General features: G+C 38.4%; 1 protein-coding gene across 3 annotated transcripts in view; it reads right to left on the reverse strand.

Moving 5' to 3' along the window:
* Positions 1–15,132, reverse strand: part of NLGN1 (neuroligin 1) — an 838,543-nt gene extending 823,411 nt beyond the window's left edge. The window contains exon 1 of one of the 3 annotated variants that reach the window (XM_019840094.3): positions 14,976–15,132. The gene's annotated coding sequence lies outside the window, so the exon portion shown is untranslated. Of the gene's footprint in view, positions 1–13,156; positions 13,504–14,514 lie in introns of those variants that run through there. The other 2 variants (XM_019840092.3, XM_019840093.3) reach the window with 2 other exon arrangements.

A 15,132-nucleotide genomic window follows, 5' to 3' on the forward strand; every position in this document is an offset into this window, starting at 1 on the left:
GGGGCCCAGCCAGTTAAGCTTCCAACTCTTGATTTTGACTCAGGTCAAGGTTCTTGTTAGATCAAGCCCCGTGTCAGGCTCTGTGCAGATAGCGCTGAACCTGCTTGGGATTCTCTCTTTCCCTCCCTCTCTCTCTATCTCTCTCCTGCTCATGTGCATGAGCTCACTCGCTCTCTCTCTCTCTCTCTCTCTCTCTCTCTCTCTCTGTCTCAAAATAAATAAATAAATAAATAAATAAATAAATAAGCATAAAAAGAATAGATACAATATCTTCCTTGCCCTTTTTTCTTCATTTAATATAAACCAAAGGAAACTGCAAAAGGCAAAAGAAAAGTCATGTTCACTAAACCCTGGCCAAAGTCCCCAAGAAACTACTTAAATAATACTCAAAGATTTCATTTAAATACTTCTAATGGACCTCCAAGGCCATCAGTCACCAGCCCAAAGCTCCACTTTAACCTATGACCTACATAGCAGTGATTAGAGCAAACATGGGGTCATAAAATGTCCTTTCCAAGAGGCAACCAAAGGCTCCAGAATGGCATTTCTGAATGACATCTCCTTCCATGGCTCTGATCCATCATTGTCTCTGACGACTGCTCTTTCAATATTAAGTCCTACCCAAAGACAGCCAATGTTTGAAATCAGGGCTCCCAAGTCAGTCACCACAGTTAAAGCCGCAGGGATTTTTCTTAAGGCAATTTGCAGGCTCCTTCATGGTGATCTTGTCCTCCTTTCTGCCCAAGAGGCAGCACATCCTCCCTGATGTACTTCTCTAAAACAGCGTATCCTCTACCACCAGCCAGAATGTTAATGCATTATCACTCTGTACACTGAGAAAACAAGTGACCATATGTAGCCTATGCCAACGGAGCTGTAACTGTGAAGAACAATGGCTCTGAGTCAACAGCAGAATTAAACTACTCCCTCTTATGAAGCTCTTCTGAATATTTTAAGTGTTGCCTTGAAAGTGTGGGATTATGTGCAAGCATAAACATTAGCTTAATGTAATTTTTTGGTTTGGAATATGCCAGAGTTTAAAAATCAGAATTGAAATGCAGAAAATAACTTTGGTATAAATTTAATTTTTTCATGTGTGATTAAAACATGATTGAAGAGGCATACTTTATGTATAATTAAAGTTGCTTTGTAATTAAGAGATTTAAGCATGTATAGAAAATGATACAGCTTAGTTTGGAGATTTTACAAAGGCGCCTATTAAACACTCACTCCCTAGCAAGCCTATGACTCAAATGTTTCCACATCCTAATGCTGATAGAGTCCTTGAATTTTTTTAAAGCTGCCAATTTCACCATTTCTAAATGCTTTATCCTTCCTTCCATGTGTTAATAAAATAAAAACAGCCCTATCTTCCTTGCATTAGGCAAGCCAGGAATATAGAACATTCTATATCTGAATTTCAAAGGCTCTGGGGGGAAAAAACAAGTATTCCCAGGACATTTGAGACAAGGTTTGACTTGTCTTTGCTGTCTTCATTGTGACTAGCACTGCACGGCACACAAAAAGTGTGGGATAAATGGTTATTATTGAGTGAGCAGAGAACGTGTTTGTGTACACGTGTGGAGGGTTATCATGATAACAAGAGCACTCAGAGACATTGTCTATGTGCCAAGCAAAGGTACTAAATACATTATTTCACTTAATTCCACAACAGCCCTACGAGGTTGACATTATCAACCCTATTGGACAGATACATAAACAAAATCAAAGAAAACCTGAAGGCTACAAAAAAACACATATTTTAATACTATCGTAGCAACAGGATCACCTTTGGGGCTAAGAGCAAGACAGAGGTTTGTTTGCCTCAGTCTTGTTTATTTTATAGTCCTTTTCTCACACCGAAGTTTCTCAATCTCCCACCTTCTCCAGGGATTGCCTCCTGTCCTCCCTTTGGGGCTCTAAAGCATCCTTCTGGTTAACACTTGGCATGAACCAAGGTTCATCTCATTGGCAATGGTCCTGGTTTAAACTAATATTCCTGGCCTTCCCCATAAATACCTATTTTACATTTCATTCATTTTAGATGAGTATCACATGGGGAAGGAAAGAATTCAGACAAATGTATTCATATAAATAAACATAAACACTTATTATTCGTGTAAACATATTATGTTTATATATGCATATATATAACTGTTTTGCAAGCTTGTGTCTAGCAGAAAATTTAAAGGATATTGCAAACGATGCTCTTTATACTGTCTGTATGTCCCTGATAGACTATTCCATTTCAGTGACTGGGACTTCTCTCTGCCCTGTAGTAACATCACCTCACTCTTTTGTTATTTTCAGGTTTGCATGGTAGAGAGAGGGCCCCACGAGAGGTAGTTCTGTGGCGTTTCATGCTTCTTTGGAGTTTTAGAGAAGACCAGTGAGGGAACGACATTCTACACTGACTACTAGGACTATTCCCAGTGTATTTCTGACTAGCAGAGTCAAAATGCACCGATTCATGAGAAATTACAACCGTGTTTATGGAGTTGTATAGAAAACATGCTCATGCTTTTCTGATGCATTCTCTGTTCTCCAGCTGCTGGTTATTCTGAGCACTGATTCCTAAAATGAGCTGTTTTTACAAAAAGTGGATTGAAGGAGAGTCGGGAGGGACATGTTGATTTCATGTACAATTTAGTAGAAACAGAGGAATATATCTCACTTGAAATTGCACTTCTTAGGCCTTGGTAATATTATAATCCTTTAAGTAATGATGAGGATGATCTCTGGGTGTTAATAGACAGATTAGCACCAACTAGAACCTCTCTCACTTAAGCAAATGGGACATTTTGATTATAAGTGTCCTGTAATCAGAAGTTCTGAAGGGACTGACTAGAGTATTATACTGAATGGGAGCATGGGAAAGATGTTTTGGGTGCACAATGTCTCTAGTACTCTGGGGAGAGGCTGCCCAGGTTATAAAACAGTTATCTGGGCAAGTTAGGATAAGAAGAATCTTGTTTGGTGGCAACCAATGATCTCAAATTGATTTAGTACTTTTTTTTTCTTCTTTTTCAAATTTTTATTTAAGTTCTAGTTAGTTAACATATAGTGTAATATTGGCTTCAGGAGTAAAATTAGTGATTCATCACTTACATATTCAAATTGATTTAGCATTAACCAGTTATATTACTTGACATATACTCAGAAAGTTATATTTTCCATTTTAAATAATTTAATTTGCTTTCTAGTTTCTTCTGATGTGAGTAATATGAACCAGTTTTCCTGAGGAAACTGATTATCTCAGGGGAAATACATAATTGACATTTCTGATTTGCAGAGGTCCTAAGCCAAACTACTGAACATAGAATGAGATGTACCTTTTCAATAAGCACCTTTCTTTCTCTTCTACAATAGTACTTCTTAATGTGGGTTGTCTTATTTATTTACTTACTTTACTTTTGAAAAAGCGTAGAGCGACCGATTACCTCTGCTACATGTCCTATTCTTAATTTTTTTGCTTTTCTTCAAGCAGTGCTTTGCTCCCTTTTCTCCATTTGTTCATATCTCAATCTCCTTTTTCACAAAACCTTCCAAAAGTAAAACACCCTTCTTTATAACTTCTGTCAATTATCTCCCTGTATTTACAAACTAATAATTCTATAATCATATATATATATATATATATATATATATACACACACACATACATGTATATATACATATATGACACAGATATATGTATTGCTGTCTTGTACATCAAATTGATGCATGAAAGTATTACATAAAGATTGGGATGTTTTGGTCCAAGTTCAATCGTTGTATAAACCCAGCAAAACATTATTTATTTTGGCCTGCTTTGTCACTTGCAAACTGAGGAGGCTGGCCTACACTTGTCTAAAAAAAAACATTATGGCCCTTTCAGCTTCTCAGATGGAAATACCACTGGATATTTATTTTAAAATTTTAAAAAGGAATTATCCCTTTTAACATCATATTTTTCATATTATCTGGGGTCAAAAACAAGGATTTTCCCCTTTAGTCAAAAAATATTTATTGCAATGGGAATATAACCTCAATACCCTAGTTAATGGTCTAAAACTCTAAACCATTAAACATTTTAATCTTAAATACTAGTATTAGTTATCACGGATATTTTTCTAATAGACCAAGTAACCTAAATAGAGGATTAAAATAATTTAATTAATTAAATTCAATAAAAATCTACTTCTTTGCAGCAATATTATGCATTCTATACTTGTATGAAATGGGAGCTTCAAGAATATCTCGTCAAAATAAAGGGTTTTCTTCATGCTCTAGAAATCAACTTACTTTTACGGCCAAAAAGATAGGTGAGAGGCCACAGTGTTTTCTTTGTGGTGACTATACTACAATGAGAGAAAGGAGAGTGGCATACCTCTGCAGAGCTTGTTAGTCATCAGAAAGTAAGTACCCAGCTTTCTGACCACTTAGGAGCAGTGGCAATTTTCAAATACAATACAGAGAACAAACACTGTCGCCTGTGCAATTGCACAGTAAGAACTGTCAAGATATTTCCACAAATAGTAGCATCTGACTGATCCAACCCAAGACTACTCTTTCTTTTATTCATATTTTTTTAATCAGTGGTATGCAGTTGAGTAATGATAAAACAAAAAAAAAGTAAAATTCATTTTTACCTGCCAATTTCCTCTTGCTTTTTACTGATGACTCTTTCTCTCTCTTTTTTTTTTTAATGTTTATTTATTTTTGAGAGGGAGAGAGAGACAGAGCATGAGCTGTGGAGGGGCAGAGAGAGGGAGACACAGAATTCCAAGTAGGCTCCAGGCTCTGAGCCGTCAGTCCAGAGCCTGACGCGGGGCTTGAACTCAGGAGTTGTGAGATCATGACCTGGGCTGAAGTCAGATGCTTAGCCAACTGAGCCACCCAGGCGCCCTCTGATGACTTTCTTTTTTAAGCGGAATATTTATATATAGTGATAGTTAATTCCTTGTGTAAGTTTTCTTTGTTCTTGGTATAAAATGCATTTTCTCCTTGCCTCTTCCCACTTTTTCACTCTTTATTTGGCTTTGGTATATTCAGTAATCTTTTTCATCCAGTATATTTGAGGAGAAGGGTCCTAAATCCTAACTGTTCTCTTGAAACTTCTGTATTGCTTATAGTTGTTTTAGAGAGCAAACAAGATATATGTAAACCTCCAGAAACTGTAAAATCTTAAAGCTATACAATAAATCTTAAGGCTATATAATATCTATTATATATATGAAACTTACTAGTTTAAAGGAACACTTATCATTACATGTTTATATAATACCAGCTTAATCATATATTATTATTATAAACATTCTTTATTACTGATTGTCTTTACCCCAAACAGTTATGAGAGCCAAAAGACACATTAATTTCAATTAGTCTAACTGTACATTTTAAACATAGAAACTGAGGCCCAGAGAGCTTACATGAATTATAGGAAGTGACAGTTAGTAAGAGTCCACTCTACAAACATAGGCTTCTTGATTCCTAGTTTGTGCTTTTTTTATCCTACAATTCTCTCTTTGGAAGACTAGCTCTGTTTTATATAATACAAGCTGGGAGGATAAGTAGAGAATAAAAGGGGATAGAATTAGATTCAATCATTCTAAGAATTATGTAGTTATCTCTCATATCCAAATGCTTAGAGATTAATTAGTTGGTTAATTAATAATCATTACTGCATTAGCTCCCTTAAAAAATGAGGACAGATGTAGCATTAAAGTTGGCACATTTCATTGATTCTGACACATTTTTTGTAACCTTTAACATCTTTGAAATCAGGATGCATTTTAGAATTCCTATAGCCAAGCAGTAGTGGAGGCACAGGTGTCATTGGCTTTGTGTGTAAAAATTGGTTGTGTTCCTCTTGCCATAAACAGACAGCCACGACTTCTGACATTTCAAGACAATTTAAGAAATAAGTATGAGATCTGGTTGTCATCTGAAAATTCTCAGTTGTCACCTTCTAGTAGGATCAACAGAACACCAGCATCAAACTTTTCAGAAGGTATCAGCTGCTTGGAATGAAATGCTGAAGATAATCATGGAGCACTCTTAAGAAATAGCATACCACCAAACACAGAGACTATCATCAGAAAAAAACATAGATATGGATACCTCTGAGTCAAAAGAAAAAAAAAGATTCAGAAGAGTGAGGATCTAAATAGAACAAATTTTCTTTAATTCTTAAACCAATGTATTTATTAATATTATGCTTCTTATGTATTTACAAGACTGATATAGTATAAAACTATACATCTGTTTAATTTAGGTTGGTCTTATAAAAGTATAAAATAAAAATTCTAAGTGGTAGGAAAGAACTGTGTAATGATTTGAGATGTTTCTTCTTTCAAAGGTGTACTTAAAATAAGAATGTGTCCTGTAATCAGGTGTTCCTCAGTTTTGATGAAACATAGTATATTCATTATATAATTAACCATTTTATTCCCTGAGAGAAGCTTTAGGAACTTGCAATATCTGAGGTCAATTCTGTGCACCATAATTATTTCACAGGGGATTTGTCAAAGTATGAGATACTGCCTGGGTCTAGACAAGAGAATGTCAGATGCTTAGAAAACATGTTCTCTTGGTGGTTTTCATTTGATACAAGAGTGCCCACTAAAACGTGGATCTGTTTAGAACAAAATTTCACTATGGTTCCATTTTTAAACATACCTTCTATTAAAACAAAAAGGAGAAGCATCTGTTTCTGCCCGTAAACACAGATGGAGTTACTAATTATGATTTTAAGTTTGATTCAAATAATAGCTCACCTGGAGGTGAGCAGCCCAGGTCAGAGGTGGTTGCTGTGGCACAAACGGCTTCAGGCATGGAGCCCAAAAATAGAGCACTGGCAATGGAAAGATGAGATGCTGAAAATGCATTCATTCTAAAATGCTGATAGTTAACTCAGGAGATAGATAGCCATTGGCCATCACAACATTTGTGTTAAAACAAAGACAGAGAGATCAAATCCATTCTTTTCTTGCTCATGGTTCTTTTACATGGTGGCTTTGGTGTTAAAGCTTATTTGACCATTTTTATTAGGGAGAAAGTTATTAGATAGGAATGAGATAGTAGAAATTCTTATGCTACAGAGGAAAGAAAAGTTGAAAACCCATTTCTATATGACCACAGAGCAAAATACGTACGATGAGTTCAACTTTTTTACACTTTCTCCACCTACCCTGCCTTAGTTTACCATCAAGCTGTAAACTACAATGTTTATCAAAATGATTCAAGCACTGCTGGTATCTCCTTTCCCTGAAATCCTATTGCACATGCTAATGGAAGCATAATTCAGCACTTTATTGCACACAATATTGTCTAATTTCTGAACATGTATTCATTCAGGAGAAGACACTTACTGAGTGATATATGACAGCACTTGTTTGTACATGCACATATACATGTATTCTTCCTCTTTCAGAAAAAATTTGAATCACAAATTATTTATGATAAAAAGCCAAAATACAATAAAATCTTAGAGCAAAGTTTAAGTTAAAAAAATAGATTCAAATAATAAAGCAGGCTAGAAGGAGATGGTTAAGAACCCCTTTTCAACTGAACACAAAATTGACTCTATCCTTCCATGAAGTCAGACAAAAGAATGAAAATAAAGCTTTCTTTGTTTAAAAAAAAAAGACTCATAATGTTCATTGAGAGAGATAACTCCCTGGCATGTAGACTGAAAACCCTCCCCTAGGCCCTCCAAGTAAACAGTTATCAAAAGCAGCAGGGTAGTTTTAATTTGGGCATAACTAATATCAAGTCCTTCATCATGAGAATAATTGGCAAAGGATTCAGTTATTTCTCTCATTATTCCTGAATTATGATTATAAGATCATGTGACAAACACAGATAATCTATTTAGTAGAAGAGGAAATGCTTTGATTTAACTACGGCTATATTATATAATGAAGGCATAAGTTGAAAAGATAGGGTTTTGTATTTAGACATGTAATGTAGCATAATTTAGTGTTTGTAATTCCTCTATCCAGGGCCCATTCCTACATTTTCTGATTCTCCAGGTAGTATTTTTTTCAATCTCTGGAGCATGATGAAAGAATCATTCTACATCAGAAGCAGGCAGCCAAGTATTCAGTTTATGTTCATGGATTCAAAGACTGGTTAATGTGTGTGTGTGTTTTCCAATATAGTCATTCCATATTATAAGAAGTTTGAGGAAGACAGAGCATGATGTTTATGGAATACCCTATTAGGTACCCAAGGTTACAGCTATTGCCTCCTTCCTCCCAGTTAACAAAAGCTCTGATTTTAAGTACGACCTTGCCATGTCCACAGGGAAAGGAGACCTCCCCTCAGCCCTAGGGGAAGGACCATGATTAACCAAAATCAATCATGCACAATGCATTATCTCTTTGCCAGTGATCATTTTAGGAGTAGGATGTGTCATAGTTTTAGTCAATCAACCATATTCTCATTTCCATAAGACTGCAACTCTTTGCTTTGAGTAGGACTGTTTGGCTCTGTGATAGTCAGCCATATTGTTTTCTTCTTCCCAAGATGGAGAGCCAAGAGAATAACAGCAAAGTTTATCCTGACATCCTTGAACTTCTGAGTTAGCTGGACCAGTATACCTCCAGAATCTTTGTTTTGTGAGATGTCTTCACTGTTAAAGACTTTAATTGGCTTACTTTATTCTGTTACTTGAAGGCAAAAGTTTCTTAATAGACACCATATTTTATATTTCTATATTCTACATAAAATTGAGCAAAAGTTGGCATTCAAAAGACTCATAAAGAATGAACAACAAGGGTAAGAAGCAGAAAAAAAATTGTAATCAATCAGACAAGATTACTGGCCCATCACAGCAATGTTGATATATCTTTGTAAGGTAGAATTCTCCCCTATAATGATATCCAATAGTACTTCTTTACCACACTGAGGTAAACAACCGAGCAATCTAATTTAAAGCTACTATAGCCCATGCTAACATAGCTGTACAAGAAACCATTATTTTATCTAATGCCATCACTAGCATGTGCCTTCCAAATACAAGCATTAGAAAGTTGTATTAAAACACTAGATCTGCATTTTCATCTTCTCTGACAACATTTCTCACTATTGACCACTAATTTATAAATATGAATAACAAACTTTACTGCTTTCTTCAGTAGATTGAAGGGGATGGAGTGCTGTCACACACACACACACAGACACACACACACACACACACACACACACACACACACACACACAATGTTAGGAAGAGCAAAATGCCTCCATTCTGCCCACTTATTTTCCAACTAAATTAGCATCTAGAGGGAGAAAACACAGTATTATCCAAGTCATTTTGTTAAATATTTAGCATGTGAAAAATTTTGTCTATCCTCTTTTATTATTGTTTGCTTTCCTTTTTTTTTACTTTTTCTCCTTTTAAAATATTTAGATGAATTTTCCATATTCATTTATTCTGTCATAGTGGTAAACACTTCTAGTTTCCAACTACAAATCCATTTCCCTTTCTTTTTTCAGATTCTGATTTTCTCTGAGGTACTGGTATGCCACACTAAAAATATTGTTTCTGACCTCTCATGTACCTAGAAGTAGCCATTTGACACAGTTCTGGCAGTGATATGAGAATGGAAGTCTACAGGAAGAATGTCCGCATCACAAAAAAAGAGACAAACTGCCCAAGGAGAAGTTTCATTTGGCCTTTTCCTCTCCCCCTTGTTCCTCTTTTCTTTTCTTTCCTTTCATTTCCTTTTCTTTTTTTCTTTTTTTTCTTTCCTTCCTTCCTTCCTCCCTCTCTCCCTTTGTCCCTCCTTCCCTCCTTTCTTAAGCAATCACATAAAGAGTCCACTACCATTTATTAAGCAAAAACCAAATAGATCCTCACCACCACTACAATGCAAAGAAAAAGAGGAAGTAGTAACCGGGAATTACCTTCCTCTGACTTTGGGCAATCATTGCCAATCCAGGACAATTTTACCTCTAAGGGCATTTGGCAATGTCTGAAATAACTCTTGGTTGTCAAAACTGGATGGGTAGGGTGTGCCACTGGCATCTAGTGAGTAGAAGCCAGAGACACTGCTAAACATCCTAATTTCCCCCCAATGAAGACAAAGGTTTATCTGGCCCAAAATGACAATAGTGCCAGTTGAAAAATCCTAGAGTATTTTCTTTATCTTTCTTTGGGCCTTTTAGAAAGCAGACATGATGCCAGAAGCACAGCAGCAATCTTATGACCATGAGAAGAAAAATACCAAGATTATAAAAGAAGTCTAATTCTTTCACCAAATGTTTAAACAACCGTCTTCTTGAGTTTTTATTATATGAAATAAAGAAACCCTTATTTGCTGTTAGCCAAGTTTTCTGTTACCTCATAGCCAAATGGACTTCTAAAGAATACAGTTTTCAATCATTTCAATCATTTTTCAATCATTCAATCAATACAATTTCAATCAATTTCAAATTATTTATTTCATGTTCATACATGGGTCTAAGCATTCTGAATAAAATGATAAATCAAGTATGGCTTTTCACCTATGGGAACTTGCTATCAACTGAGGAAGCCAAACATCAGGAAGTGTAAAAGGCAGGCTACTCCTGGTATAAAAAACGTGTTGTGGGAGCTCATGTCGGAATCCAGGAATGAAGCAGGATGGTGGAGGAAAGGCCACTCTAAGGAAACAAAATGTTCTCCTATCCTACATTTGGTGTGTGTGTGTGTGTGTGTGTGTGTGGCAGGTAGGGGATGTGGGAAAGTAGTCCATGGAGAAATATTAGTATAAGTCAAGTACAGAGGCATAAAATGGGGTGGTATTGGGGAATGTAACCAGTTACAGTCTTGTGAATGGAAAGAAGAAAGTGGGGAGGAGTTCTAGGTGGAAGGTATTTTAACCTAAAAAGTAAAGTTGGGGAGTAAATTGTGCAAAGAATTAAAAGCCATCTGCATTCTGGACATTAGCATCCATGCTATAAGGAACATTAGCCATTGTTAACAAGAGATCTGCAAGACCAGACCTGCATTCTAGGAAAAAAAATAAGTTTGGTGAACTGAACTTGGGTGATTCCATTTACAAATAATTAAAATATAACTGAGGAATCATATCTTCATACTTACACTCTGGCTTCAAACTTCACTTCAAAATACTTTAAAATGTGGCAAAAGTGTACTGTTGAACTGCTGTGGTTTCAAATCTTACTGTTAATTCCAATTGTGTTTTGCTTACAAAAACTACAAACTGGCATGTTAGGTAATTCATAAAGTAATTCCTTTGTATAAAAATTTTAAAAAAGGATTACTATGCTTTGCTAAAAATACTCAAAATTATTTGTTTCAACACATGGCAACCCAGAGAGGCATTTGTCAAGCATACCTAAATCTGCATTAATATTATCCCAAAGCTGTCAATAACATTAAAACTTATATGGAAACAAAAAAAAATTTTTAACTCAGAGAGCTTAGATTTGTATCTGTAGTCTCTAGTTACAGCTATTTAATTATCCTATTTTAAAAAATCTTAACTAATTTAAGGAAATTTGAAGGAAGATGTAGATCCTGTCACTGGATAGCCATGTGAAAATAATAAAAGTGGAAAAAAATATGAAAAGTTCAGAGTTGGAAGAGGCTTTAGGAAGTCAGGGAACTCACTCAGCCCTGCAAAGAATCACCAAGCCTTCATGCACTCTATGTGCAGCAAATGGAGTTCTCTGCCTACCTTCCATGAGTGTATATTCCAATGTCAATTTCAAAACAAGTCACACATTTTGATTTGAAAATGTTATACCTAGACACATAAGAAAATTTTCACAAATGAAATGACACCATGGGAATAGAGATAAGACTGACAGAAAGTACTCTGGGGGTGAAGGAAGGGAGACTGTGAAAAGAAGGGGAACTGAAGAAGGCTTTTCTTTACCCCCACACTGCAGGAACTCTAGGATAGTCTGCTAAAAGATTGACTCCTTCAATTTCTGCTTATGTTAAGAGGATTGGAAAGACTAACTGTAGAATAGCAGGCTTACAGAAAACAGTTACTTATTTTAATCAAACCATGTAATCAGAAGGCCTGAGTAATGATTAACTTCCACTTTCTCTGTAAATCATTCAATCACTCAGCAGTGCAGGTAGCCTTAAATTCATTCTCTGCCAAGGGCACAGTAAACTTAATGTTTTTGTACTTAACATTCAATATCTTAAATGTGTGCATGGCCATTGCTTCTGAGCTCATTTAAAAAGCTGGTGTTCTGCTAGGTTGCAATGGCTGATTGAAATGCCGAGACATTTTATAGCTTTTACTCTCAAACACACGTACCCACACCTTTCCTTAGTGATATTTTTATATCTATGTTCTTATTTGTAATTAAGCAAAATTAATTTTGGAGAAATGCATTAGGACCCTGTAATTTTCATACACAGCATGAGAATTTATTTAAGCGAAAATAGTCTACTGTACTTTCACTATAAGAAAAAGAAAAATGAGAATATTAAGTACCTATAAAATGCAGAGTAACAGATACAGGGTTTGCTATTTGAATTCATGTTTCCTAAATCCTACATGTATCACTATGGCCCTGGAAATGAAAAAGAAATAGTATAATACCTTTGTGGAGGCCGACTGCCCATAATTTAGAATAATCACAAATGAATCGAATGTTAGACACATGATTTCCCTCATCTCTATAACACGCTAACAACCTCCTCTGGAATAAATTATTCCCAACTCAAAATCTCAACCTAAAATAATTTTAAATTCACTGCAGGTGGTTTTTCATTTCTACTCACAAAGCACTGTGCTGGACGGTCAGGAGCCAGGGGAGAACGTTTGAAATGTTTGGACTACCTTGTCCTCCTGGGGGACTTTATTGCCCAATATGCATAATCTATTAGCTGCTCGTCGCGGGGGGATCTAGGGAGTGACATCTTGACTTGCACCACGCAGATCCGAAAGGCTCTTCTCAGGAAATGCGGGGAAGAGCAACTTTCTTATCCCTGTCAAACTAAGAGGCGGAACCACCCCCTGAACTAGCCCCAGGCCTGGGGAGAGCAGAGGGCTGAAGGCAGCTCCGCCGCCCTCCGCCAGGGCTTCTGGGCGAGGGATTTCTTTTGGAGGCGGCATTGTTCCTCCATCTGTTCAGCCTCCGCATCTCGCCAGCAAACCCTCCCCGCTCTTTCGTATTTTTTTCCTTATTTCTTTAGTACCTCTCGGCCGATTTCCTGGCTCTTGGTCTCTGTGGTCCCTGGGCACAGCTCTAGGCTGAAAAGCTGCAGTGACTGGGGCGCCGCTCTAAGGCGTTGGAGGCGACTGCACTCGTCCGCACGAGCTCGGGAAGCGTGCGCGCCTCACACTCGCCCTCTCCCTTTTCTCGGCTCCCTCCGGCTCGGACGGGCTCTCCCGGCCTCGCGTCCGCCGACTACGGCTCGCCTTTCCTGCGGTGTCTCCTCACACCAGCTCCGCGCGGCGTCGGCCGCCGGGTCGTCGGCGCACGACACGACGCCCCCCACCCGCCGGCCGGGACTCGGGATTGAAGGGTCAAGGCGCCGCGGGGAGGCGGGGAGGAGGAGCGAGGAGAGCTGGGGCAGGTGGGGAGCGCGGGGGCCGGGGCGGGGGCTGGGGGTGGCGGGGCGGGCAGAGGCGGGAGAGTGAGCCCAAGAAGAGCCAAGATGCATCTGCTCCGAAAGCGCCAATGAAGAGAGGACAGAGGGGGGCAGGAGAGGAGAAGAGCAGAAAACACCCACTGACTGGGGTGGGCAAAACGGGCAATTTGCAAACTGCCGGGGCGAGCGAGGGTGAGCGGAGGGGGAAGGAGGCTGAAGGGAGAGAAGAAACACGTAAGGGCAAGTTTCCACCTCTCCCCAGAGGTCGAGTCTGAAAATGCGTCCCCTGGGCAGGGAGTTAAACAGGGACTGGTCATGGTGTCAAGGGTGGATCTGAAAAAGGAATTTAGTATCGTGTAGTTTTTCCTACACTAGACTCCGCTCCATCTCGCTCAACTCTGGTAAATGACCCTCCAAGTAAAATGAATTGGCTTAATGTAAAAACGGAAGCTGAATTTCCTCCACTGTGGACTCCCCCTGAGGTATGGGTTTGTTTTTAAATGAAAATAAGCGTTTGGGAGGTTCCATGAACCCCAGTGCTAAAGAAACCACCCAGTTCATTAAAGTTCATTATTTTTTTTATTGCTTTTATTTTCGTCAGAGGAAAGAGGTGAGGGGTTGGCACCATGAGATGCTTAAAACAGCTATCTAGGTAGCGTTCTTTTTCAAAAAGACAAAATGGGTTTCCTGAAACAGCTAAAGGGGGATTGGGAAACTCGGTTACTCGGCTGGGAAAAGAGAGAGAGAAGCATTTAAACTCTAACAGACGATTAAACCTTCAGCACCCCCTCTCCCCAATCCATCGGAACTGAAAAAGGGTTAAGCGTACCTAAGAGAGTGAGCAGGGCAGGGTTGGTGGAAGGTGGGGAAGAGGAGAAAGAGGCAGGGAAGTAGGAAGTTCTCGGCAATCCCCGGGATTAAGATAAACGCCTGAGGTCGGCGGACGCAGGAAGCTCCCTTACCTTTCTCTCTAAGCCCCGTTTGCACCTGATCTGCAACCATAAATACTTCGTGATGCTTAGTGTGCAGCCAAACGATGGCCGAATGTTAAACAATTCTTCACGCTCCCTCCCCTTTTTTAAAAACAGGCTCAAAAGAATGTTAATACTGTTCTCGTTATCCATCGGCTCCGAAACATTCCGCTTTGTCGGGAAGAGAGACGAAAACCAAGCGCTTGGGCACGCATATATGTATTTACATATTATGCGGTCGGTATATAAACATATATACGTTTTCTGCATATAAATCCAAAAAGAAAAGCACCACAGATGCCTCTGGAGAGGGAGGGGACCGGGAAGAGAAAAACTTGGCAAGCCAAATATATCCAAAGATTTATCAGGAGCCACCTGCTTCAATATGCAGAATTCCCGAGAAGATTTAGAGGGAGAAGAAAAAAATTTAATAAAATACCCAAAACACACACTTGCAACTGGAAGACGCCTAAGACGCGTGGAAATGGAGAGGATGAGAAGATCTCCTGAGGGTAAAGATCCGCCAGCTAAGTGAGCAATCGCCTCCGAAAATCACAGGCGGGGAGGTGGCTGCAGATCGTCCCCTGCTCCGGTCCCCGCCGCCGCCGC

The sequence above is a fragment of the Felis catus genome, chromosome C2, assembly GCF_018350175.1.
Source record: "Felis catus isolate Fca126 chromosome C2, F.catus_Fca126_mat1.0, whole genome shotgun sequence".
In the NCBI taxonomy this organism is placed as follows: domain Eukaryota; kingdom Metazoa; phylum Chordata; class Mammalia; order Carnivora; family Felidae; genus Felis; species Felis catus.